The sequence below is a fragment of the Protopterus annectens genome, chromosome 16.part0 (genome assembly GCF_019279795.1).
Source record: "Protopterus annectens isolate FY-2018-M chromosome 16.part0, PAN1.0, whole genome shotgun sequence".
Taxonomy (NCBI): Eukaryota; Metazoa; Chordata; order Ceratodontiformes; family Protopteridae; genus Protopterus; species Protopterus annectens.
In genome coordinates, this window is record NC_056750.1 from 791,577,266 (window position 1) to 791,589,386 (window position 12,121).

Genomic DNA, 12,121 nt, shown 5'->3' on the forward strand with positions numbered 1-12,121 from the left:
AAAGTTCTTGTCTTAACCCTTATAGCTCATGGGAGAAAGAGAGACTGCCAGCCTCGCTTATGATGGGAGAGCAGACTGCTTACATAATGACAAATGACGTATAGTCATATGAAAAAATTATTGGAATTTAACTTGCAAAAGGGTTATTAAAACAGTCTTAGGTCGGGTGCTACTTTGGAGACCTTGACTATGAAAAGAGTGGTGGGACCATACCATTATTATTGAATCTTAAATAAAAAATAAATCATTGTAGGCAGTATAATAGAGCAGCGATTAACACTGCTACCTTCCAGTGTTTTGAGCCTTCAGTTCATTTCTCAGCTAGCATACCTTCTTTGTGGATTACGTATGTCCTCGCTCTGTCCACAAGGGTTTTTGCCAGGTGTTCAGTTTCTTTCCACCTTCTAGTGGCATGCTATAGGTGAACTGATAGTCAAACTGTCAGTAAAAATGCTGCATGTGTGTGTGTGTGTGTCTGTCTGTCTGTGTTAATCCTGTCATGGCTGCATTATGTATAGGGGAAATTGCTGTGCCTTTTGTTAACTGAATGTGGGGGCAAGACTTTGGCTACCCTGAACTGTTTTTAGTGAATAATCATAACATAAATGATTAGGTCATTGTGATGTCTTCCTTTTCCTGGTATACTTCTGTGGAGTTCATTGTTTGTTGTTCTAATCATATAGTACCTTCTTTACTTTGTGGTCATTCAGCTTTGTAAAATGTATTTCCTCATGCTGTCATTACCTAAACTAGCAACTAAAGGTGAAAACATTTTTGATGTTGAAGAAGTAGAGGTGAGGGCAAATACAGGTACCTCAAAATGCTTTAAGGTAGTCAACAAAGCGTAGATAAATTGTGTATATAAAAGTTGAAACAAAGTGTGGCAGAAGGTTAAACTTCATATCATCATAAAGGAGGCAGTGGTGAGAATAAATAACTATGTAGGAATGTATTATATTCCCTTAATGTTGATGGTGGTGGACTTATGAAGTGGCGTTCCAGACAGAATGTTTAATTACAAAGGACTTTGTCATTGTAGGTTCTTATGGTGGGAACTGGTATCCTTTAGGTTAGCTAAGTTATGTGGCATATATAATAGCAAGAAACAGCTAAGGAGCTTTGTGAGCCTTTTGATTCTTGTTTTCGGTGATAATGTTCTCTCCTATTTTGGAAGTTTATTCTCCATATTGCATTGTCTGTTTCCTTTACCTTTATCAACCACATCTTCTTGTCCTCCTAGTCAGGACTTGTGATAGTAATAAACAGATAAGACAATCATTAAGAGCCAAGGAAAGGAAGGGGTATTAGCCAGCCACAGGAAGAAAAAGAAGGGGTATGAGCCAGCCACAGGAAGGAAGAGGGGTTTGAATCAGCCACTGGAAGGAAAAGAGGGTATGAACTTGGTCATTGAAAGGAAAGGGGCATATGAGCCGGCCGCAGGAAGGAAAGGAAGGTGCATGAGCTGGCCATACGAAGGAAAGGAAGGTGTACAAGCTGGCCACAGGAAGGAAAGGAAGGTGTAGAAGCCGGCCAGAGGAAAGAAAAGAAGGTGTATCAGCCAGCCACAGGAAGGAAAGGACAATGTACGAGCAGGCCACAGGAAGGAAAGGAAGTTGTATGAGCCGGCCACACGAAGGAAAGGAAGTTGTATGAGCCGACCACAGGAAGGAAAGGAAGGTGTACAAGTAGGCCACCGTAACGAAGGGAAGGTGTAAGAGCTGGCCATGACAAGGAATGGGAATGTGTACAAGCCAACCATATCCAGGAACAGGAATATGCACGAGCCAGCAACAGGAAAGAATGACAGTGTACGCGCCAGCCACAGTAAGGAAGGATAGGGGGTATGATGTGTCAGCGACAGGAGAGAATGGGGAAGATGAGCCTGCCACATGAAGAAAGGTAGGGGTGAGATAACCAAAAGAAGGAAAGGAGTGTATGAGCCAGTCTCAGGAAGGAAATGGGGAGGTATAGGTGCCTTGGGGTTGAGTGCACAAATGTTGCAGGTGCTCCTGTGTAAATTTGTCCAAGGCACTACTTGGAGCTGTATATCCATTGGCCAGTTCTGATATTTCCCCCACCACTGGCTTTTATTCTTACTGAAAAACAACCCTTTATTTGTTCTGTATTTAAAGCAATGATTATCCTTCCATATGTTTGTTTATCTAATAATCTGTGGATACTAACTTCTTGGGGGGGTTAAAAGAATGGTTAATGCCTCATATCCAGATTCTTATGGTTATCATCATGACTACCACCTGTTTTCTTTTGTGATGTATTTCCCTACCTATATATGTACACACTTTGGAGACAGATATGACTGAAATTAATTCAAGGAGTGCTCATACGAAATGGTCAAAAATTAAGCAGACAATGCCAGATGGAAGAGTAGAAGCTTTGAGGATATTAAGGTAGTTGTACCCAAATGCCTAGAGGGTTGTCAGGATCTAGATCTTGAGGATTTTACTGATTTCTAGTGTGTGCCAGAGTGAGCAGCATAAGGTCATGGAAATATCAAAGCAGTGCAGAAGAGAACTACTAAGTCGCAAATGGAGCTTGGATTAAACATTACATAGAGGAAGGGTAGGGGGTGTTGTTATAAGCATGGGCAAAAAGGATGGAGGTGTGGGAGATTTGGTTTCCTTACAAGTCCTTGAAGTCCATTTGTCTGGAGCTCCTTTTCCATTCCTGATTCCCGCATGTTACTACTTCCTGACCATTAGCGCCCTACTTAAAATGTGACTGAGCGATCACACTTTGTGGACTTTCTACATTTAATTTGCTGATTTTTCTCTCCTTTCCCTGATGTAGTGCAACTTTGGGTGATCCCCCCCCCCCTTTCAAAAGCATCATTGTCATTGTGCATAGTATGGCATTAATGGCAGTTGTGTTAGCCATTTGTGAATGATTAGTTAGAGCTTCTGGTGGTTGAGTTTTGATGATTGTTTGCAGGACCTTGAAATTTCATGTAGCTCAAAAAGGCTTGGTAAATTCCAAGAGGAAAGAATATTTATCACCTGCATTTGCCAGTCCTGGATGTTGATTTGCATTATGGATGGTTCACAGGTTCATAAGGAGTTAGTAGGCTTGCAGTTCTACGAACTATTGCAGAGCCTAGCCCTGATTCCCAGTTGCCTCCAACCACTGTTTATTTAAGTCAAGGTGACACAGTGAGCAGATGAGGGATGGAGGAATCAACCCTCCTTTTCCACAGGCACTATAGTTCACAGCCTTAACCTTCTGTGCCAACTGCTAAACCATGGTATGCAGTGGTACTAATTAGAGTGGCCACATCATCCGAATGGGAAAATATGAGGAAGTAAAGCAGTAGAAAGAAAAGCATTGATTCTCTGCAGCATTTCAGATGTCTCTCTAGTCATTATCATTCACGGTTGGGTTGTTGAGTGTTAGCATGTGAATGTTATTTCTTCAAAACAGCTTTTTTCCGTGCACCAGGTTCTGGTTTACGTGCACCTTGCTGTTTGGATATATAAACTTTACCCGACTCTCATCCCCTAAAGAGCCCATCTCTATACCGGAAGAATGCAAAGTACTTGTAATCACGGCTGCACAGGTAAAAAACACACTCTCCAAAGCCAAGAACACAGCATCCATGGAACCTGACAACATTCCAGGCTGCGTTCTACATAAACTACAGAACGAACTGGCACCCCACCTAAGTACCATGCTCAGTCATAGCCTCACCTCAGGCTTTGTGCCCACGGAATGGCGCACAGCAACAGTTATCCCACTCCACAAAGGGGAGCCACCACGGACCCCGGGAACTACCGCCCCATTAGCCTGACGAGCCTGGTCTGCAAGGCTATGCAGCGTATCATCATGGAACTTATAAATGATGACATTGGTAATCTCTAAACTCTGGACCCTACCCAGTTCAGGTTTGTAAAAGGCAGATCATGTCTGCTAAACCTGACAGACTTCTTTGAAGTGGTCACCAAAGCTGTAGATGAGGGTAAGGTGCTACACACAGCCTATCTAGATTTCGCCAAGGCATTCGACACCATCCCCCACTCTGGAATTACAGACAAACTCACTAAACTAGGTATAAATCCCTATGTCACAAGATGGGTTGCCAACTGGCTCACTGACCAAACCCACACTGTGAAAGTAGCAGACTCTAAATCTAACTTCAGACCAGTGACAAGTGGAGTACCACAGGATTCAGTCCTAGGTCCTCTCCTGTTTGGTATCTACTTCTCTGAAGTTCAGGTTAACACAGAAGGTCTTTGACTAACAAACTTCGCAGATGACTGCAAACTAGGAGCCATAATCAAATCTCCTAACGATGTGGACATCCTATAAAAGGGCCTCACTGAGACAGATGCCTGGTGTCAAAGCCATGGTCTCAAGCTCAATTCCAAAAAGTGCATTGTCATCCCTTTTGGTAAAAACTCTGTACCCGTAAACTACCACATAGGCGGTAGCCTACTTAACACCAAAAGTGTGATAACAGACCTTGGGACACAGGTGGACAGTAGTCTCTACTTTGATAATCACATTGCCACAGTAGTCAGGAAATCCTTCTACGTGGCACACCTCATCACAAAAGGTTTCTCATCCAGGAAAAAAAGAGGTAATTGCTCCCCTCTACTCATCACTCATTAGACCCATTATAGAGTACAATGCCCCTTTTGGTATGTACTTCATAAGACATCTACAACAACTGGAAAGGCCACAGAAATACCTCACAAAAAGGATTACCGGCCTCAAACAAATGCCCTATGCAGACCTTCACAAAAAACTCCAGCTTTACTCTGTCGCATATCGCCTACTCAGAGGCGATCTCTGCCTAACATACAAAGCTATGTCAAACCCGGAGCTGTTGGACATGCTCCAAGCAAAGAAATCCTTATCCCTCTGAGCTACATGCTCTAGGGCCCTAAACATTGTCACTGCAATAAATAGAACATGCTGGAGGGATAAATTCCTATCTCAGAGACTTCCCATACTCTGGAACAAATTACCTATTTATATCAAACAAAGCTCCTCATTAGCACTCTTCAAAAAAAATCTTGATGATTGGATGGGAAATAGGAAATTCACCCTGAGGATCACTTCTGTGGCTCTGCTTGATAGGGGAACAGGAAAATAATTTTCTTGGGTGGCAAAAGTCAGGGTACCGTTTGGCTAGGCTTATATAGGCCTTAGGGCCAATAGCCTAGTACCTACCTATGAACACTTCATAGCTGGACAAAGAATCAACCTTAAGCAATGCTACAGGCATAATGAACATAACAACAATGTATTTTCTGATGACCTGTACTATTTGAGCTAGAACCCGTTTTTAGATGAAGCCCAATGAGAAAAGCTCCAACATGCATTTAAAGGAACAGTGACCGGTAGTATACATTATATGATATGCATATAAAATTCTAATTAAGACACAATATCACTGGATTACTACAGTGAGATATTAACACACAACACAGTAATATGCAATGAATGGTCTATATTTCAGTACACACAAGATTCAATTTAATACACTATTTGACAAAAATTTCAATACACGCATTTACATTTTACACACTGCCTGTGAAATAGTGGAGCTCAGAGTTTGCAGGTGTTTATAAATTTCATAGTTTTCATCATCTCAGTGTGTATACAAGTAATAGAAAGAAGTTTTAGTTAACCAGCATGAAAATGTAAGTGTGTCATGTTCAGCTCCTTGTCCAGTCCCTAGCTACTTCTGAAAAATCCTTCAGCAATCTTACCTCAGCAGCTTAGAATAACCTTCCCACAACTATTAACATTACTTCAACTGACAAACGTATTTGTTTTAACAAACTGATTAACAAATATTTAATGAAAGAGTCTAAATGGACATGTCTCAAAGACATTGGCTATATTACTACATTACGAATATACTACCTTTACGAAACGGAATACATTGTGTGTAATGCTTAAAAGAAATTTATTGATTGCATCTTATCTGAAAGTGTTCCTGTTTTTTCAGTGTTATCATGCATCTAATGTGCAGAACGCTCCACAGTGTATATAGCTATAAATTACTGCTGTTAATGTTATTAATTTTTTGTATTTTCTTCCTTAATACGTACAGTTATACCTTATGTTTGTATTTACCTTTTGGTGTGGGTCATGGCTGAAAAGGGTCTCATAACTCACTTTTCTCACTAGCTCTCTCTAATCTTCCTTGAATACTCTATTGTCTTCTAAAACCTATTAAGAAAATCGCCTCAGAGAAACATTCTCTTGTAATTGTCTTGCCTTCATGCAACTACATTATGATAAAACTGCGTTTTTGTAACCACTTACCCCAAAAATTATACTCATCTTAATGACATATTTCTTTTTATACATCTTGAAATAGTTATGCTATACCCCTGATTATTGACACTGCATAACATTGTATTGCTACTTAATGCCTTGTAATAATCCTGTAACATTGCTGTTTAATGCTAATTTATAATGAAAATTGTATAATATGTTGGAGCTTTTCTCCCCGGGCCTCCACTGAAAAAGGGCTCTTCAGCTCAGTCGGACAATCCCGGTCAACAAATGTAAAATAAATAAATAAATAATACCAGATCAGTTAAAACTTCTACATAAATACAAAGAGTGATAGACAGCAGTGTAAGGTATACATTACACAAAGTGTGAAAGAGGAGAAGGCATGCTTTATGTGTAGGAAATATCTCAGCTTGGTCTAAGTTATTAACATGTGCTGATCAGTACAAATATTAAGCATTTTTCAATTGTTTTATTAATATTATGGAGGGACACATAAAATGCATAGAGCTTAAAATTAATTTTGTATTAGTCACATTATGAATAACATATTAAACAAACAGGAGTGCATGTTTACTGAAAATCTTACATTCTCCTGTGTTCCCAATACAATGTCATCTATAATCAACAGAACTAAGTGCAAGAAAACTGGGGGGGGGGGGTTGAACCCACATTTACTGCATTCCTCCAGTATACTCTACAGGATGGTATACAAAAGTATTTTACAGGAACCTTACAGTTACTGCTGTCCATCAACCTCTAACTAGGAAATATTTAAAAAACACTGAATGAGAAGCGTTTACAAGACAAACAGTTCTACCCTGTTTTAGGGGGAATCACTACAAAAGACTGCTGCTACACTGACTGCATGTTCTACCCTGACAAACAGCAGCAGCACCGGCACAGCGATAGTTATGTAGGAATTCCCAGATACTGTACTCCCAGTCCTTCCTTTCATGACTAAGTAATTCTCGACACTGATGCTGGAATGAAGACTATTCGTGAAGGGAGTGCCCAATTCCTATGCAAGAATGAATGCAGCCATTGTGATTTCTCTGTATGAGTTAATTTGCAAGCACATTTTTGACACTTCAAAGCAAATTCTCAAGTAACTCATTTCTAGAGAAATCCCTAAAGCACTATAAGTGAACTGAAAGTGATGGCCAAATGAGACTCACAGAAATACAGACTCTGATACTTTACACATTGCATGGACTACTAGGATAGTATTTGAACGCTAATACTGAAATAAAGCATGCCAGTTTGGAGCTCAGTCTCCTTTATTTACTATAGATACAATTCTCCTATGACTGCCATTCATATATCCCTAAATCCCCCTAATATAAGAACAACTTCTTCTCCATGCTGTGAAACACTAGCCATATCTAACAATTACTGCATGAAAAAAATGTTTTTTTCTTTATTTTTTTGTATGTGAGTGTTTTTCAACACTAGCTACAAGGCATGCCCTCTTGTCATGGGTTATCTGTTCTTCTGAAAATACTTCCTAGTTTATCACAGCTTATGTTAAAACATTGCTAAAAACCTCCTCTCGCAGTTCCATAAAGAATTCTGTAGAATTATGAACACTATGTGTTGCACTTTTAAGTTGATTCTGTTGACATGGAAATGTAATCTGCAAAATCTGGATAAAATATACCTGCTGAAATATAAGTAGCCATTTACATAGTGTTCTTAGCCATCACATAGAAGGACAAAGCCTGGACTACAGCCCATGTGACCAGAATTCGACTAGCAGCTCAGCTGGATGGTGATGTAAGACGGTCCCGACAGCTATTCTATAGTTGTTGGGCTGATAGGTTTGTAAAATGCCCTATTCAGCAGTGACCCCTACTGCCTTCATACTATTCCTTTACAGCCTAGTCTTTTAGGTTTAAGCCAGTGCAAGAATTTAGGCTACCTGAAAAACATACCCTTTTTGAAGCAATACTACTGCATTTAGTTCAGGAAACAGTAAGTCTGCAAGATGATACAGAAGGTTAAGGCAGTGAGCAGTAGTTTCTGTGGTACAGAGTTTGATTCTCTCAACGTTCATTTGCCTACTGTGCAAGTCACTTAACCAGAGAATGCTTGGGGGCAATTTGGAATTTGGGCTAGGCTCCTCAGCTGTCCCCTAGAGTGTAAACCTAGCAAATATGTATGAACATATGAACCTAAGTGGAGGTAATAAGCCGTGACAGGTGGAAGCCACTGCCCACATATGCAGTAGGTCAGAAACCTTACAATCCTTGTTGCAAAAAAACACAATAAGTGTGAGCAGGCACGTTCACTACGCCTGTAAGGTACAAACATGTACACGCCAACAAAATGTCATGGTACACCTCATCACTGTAGCAATAATGTACCAGGTCCCATGGTTAAATCCAGGTGTCTACTGATACTGGTGTTATTTCTTACTACTGATGATGGTGTCATTTCTTACTACTGATACTGGTGTCATTTCTTGCTACTGATACTGGTGTCATTTCTTGCTACTGATACTGGTGTCATTTCTTACTACTGATACTGGTGTCATTTCTTGCTACTGATGCTGGTGTTATTTCTTGCTACTGATACTGGTGTCATTTCTTACTACTGATACTGGTGTCATTTCTTGCTACTGATACTGGTGTCATTTCTTACTACTGATACTGGTGTCATTTCTTACTACTGATACTGGTGTCATTTCTTACTACTGATACTGGTGTTATTTCTTACTACTGATACTGGTGTCATTTCTTACTACTGATACTGGTGTTATTTCTTACTACTGATACTGGTGTTATTTCTTGCTACTGATACTGGTGTAATTTCTTGCTACTGATACTGGTGTCATTTCTTACTACTGATACTGGTGTCATTTCTTGCTACTGATACTGGTGTTATTTCTTACTACTGATACTGGTGTCATTTCTTACTACTGATACTGGTGTTATTTCTTGCTACTGATACTGGTGTTATTTCTTGCTACTGATACTGGTGTCATTTCTTGCTACTGATACTGGTGTCATTTCTTACTACTGATACTGGTGTTATTTCTTACTACTGTTACTGGTGTCATTTCTTACTACTGATACTGGTGTTATTTCTTACTACTGATACTGGTGTTATTTCTTACTACCTCCCATGAATAAAGGACAGTCTACTGGTTGCTTATCCTTTCCCTCCAAATGAAACAAAACTAAAAACAAGTGCCAGCTCCTGGTGGTGTAGACATCTTGCCTCAATGCTAGGCCAGCTTCTCTCTGCTGCTGTTTTTATGACATGGGATTAAAGGCACCTTTGCTAGGACCACTCGTCTCCAATAAGTGCTGAAGAAAGACAACCAGAAGTCAGTCTAGCAGTCCTCCACTGACTGTTGGATTTTATTCACTAACGAATCTACTGCAGTGAATGCAAAACAATGTGACTGAGATGGTGTGGTGAATAGAAAGAACAAGAGACGTGGCAGGCTGAGGGAGGTTAATTTTTTTGTTTACTTAGAAACGATATGCTATGATTAGGGATACATACAAGCCACCAAGGGGAAAATGTGGTGCGATAATGTTAGAAAGGAATGATAAGGCAGGCAAGAGATGGCTAAAGTCAAGGTAACATAGTTTATTCAGACACACAAAATCAGTTTCTAGTAGGGATTGTAGAAGTAAAGACAGCTAAAGCTTTTAAATCCTGTTGGGATTCCTGAAGTGAAAGGATTGGGAAAGACATAACTTAGGCTAGCTACCGCAATTAGTCAGATTAGATATACTCAATGTACTTCTGATTTATTCTGTTATGTTACTTCATGATATAAGCAGTAAAAGCTACAAGGATGCACTAATGAAATAGTGCCCATCCCCTTGCCACTGAAGGACCCCTGTCATTTTGAATGCCGAATAATATTTGTCCACAGTGTGCACTTCTTTTTGGCCCCCTTCCTTAGCCCAAACCTTCCTTAATTTGTATTTCTTCATCCACCCTGTCTGCATTTTCACAGGTTGTGCAATTATTATTATTATTTCTACTTTTCCTTGTAAACCAGACTATTCATTTCCTTATATATCTCATGCTTCTGTATCTGTACATTCAGCCCATCATAATAAGCTACAGTCCCAGATCAGTATAAACTTTGTGCATCCCGTCACTCCTATTCGAAGCACAGGAACTCACATTTCTTATCAGTCAAGGATCACTGCATGTGCCAACAAGTCGTATGTTCACAAGAGTTTGTAATTCTAGCTTATTGTACAGACAAGCTTTCCCTCCCTTTTTAATCTCGCCCAAGAGATAGTAAATTCAGATATGAGTATTTGCACGCATTAGTAGATCAACAGAGTCTAAATTAGATAGCATGTAAGTAAACAATATGTACTCCCTTGCTTGGGTAGTCATATCATATTAATGTTCTTCTTCAATCCAGTTTCTTCTGAAGAGATAGGAGAGACAGACAAACAGACAAGACCATGGTGTGATGCGATATCCTTTGCATATACTTAATGAAGGCTACTGCCTCTATATTATGAAGCCATTAACCTCTGCTTTTTAAATTTACTCCTATCAGTTTTTCAATACCCACTTGTTACAAAAAAAAAGTAAAAACATGTGCATACCTCTTTTGACAAGCAGTAATCCTTTATAAATAGCTACAAGTACAGGTTTATCTATATCATTGCACAGCGTGAGTAAAATTTAAAAAATATGTGATTATTCTTGAGCAGTTAATAACTAGCATAAGTAAATACAATCTTTTTATCAGTAACATGGCTTCAGAGAGCATTACACACTATCCTGACTTCTACCAGCTTACCAACCAGAGGTCAGAAAAATAGATGCTGCAAACTCTAACTATGAAGTTGAACTATCAGTCCAAGGCTATTCCCTTGTGAGGGTTTGATGTGTGCTTCCTCGTCTGGTATCTCCCAAATCCCATTTCCACAATGTCACTATTAACCAGCCACCTCTGCAGTGTAGTGCATAAACTGCATGATTGCAATTCATGTGGTCACTGCATTAGCCTTGTAGTATGTTTCCGCCTAAACTGTGGGTGTGTAACTGTTAAGTTGCTATATTTAAGTAAAAGGAGTTTGGGTGTATATTTCCCCAAAGTGGATGTGCAGAGAGACCTGACCACTGCAAAAACACTGTTGAACGTTTGTGTAGGTTTTTTTTTTTTTTGCAGACCTATGTTTTCAATCCCAAGGTATCAACAGTTCTGCAGTTCAGTCTAATGGGACTCGATCATTCAAATGGGAAGCAACAAAGGCATGTGACTTAGTCATTAACAACTTGTGTCTAGACCTTTTGCTGGAGTCTTATTTTCTCTCGTAGCAACTGCTACTTTGGTTCCAAACAGAAATATTACGCAAGTTTTTTTATTTTTTTAACATTTGTTTACTGGGAAAGTCTGACTTGGAACGAAGCCAATTTTCATTGTAGGCTTGGGGAGAAACACTCCAGAAGCATGTTTTTGTAATGTGGGAGGAAACCGGAGCACCTGGAGGAAATCCACACGAATGCAGGGAAGACATGCAGACTCCATACAAAAGGCACCCCAACCGAGAATCGAACCTGAGAACCTCTTGCTGTAAGGTGGCAAGTTCCAGACAATGATATTCAACAACTGTTACAAACTTAAGAACTGCAGTCACCACAGTTTCCTTGCAAAATGTTCTGAAACAACCCTGTAAAGTCACTACCAAATCTCAGCAACATCTGTAATGCCTTACGATTTTTCATTGAAAAAATCAATGACAGACATTTCCTCCCAGCTAACACTAAGCTTAATGCTTGCTTTTATAAAAGCTAATGTAAGTTTTCTATGTGTGTTTTCACCACTCAGTGCACCAGTTTATTTTCTTTATTTTTTAGTTGTTGTTAC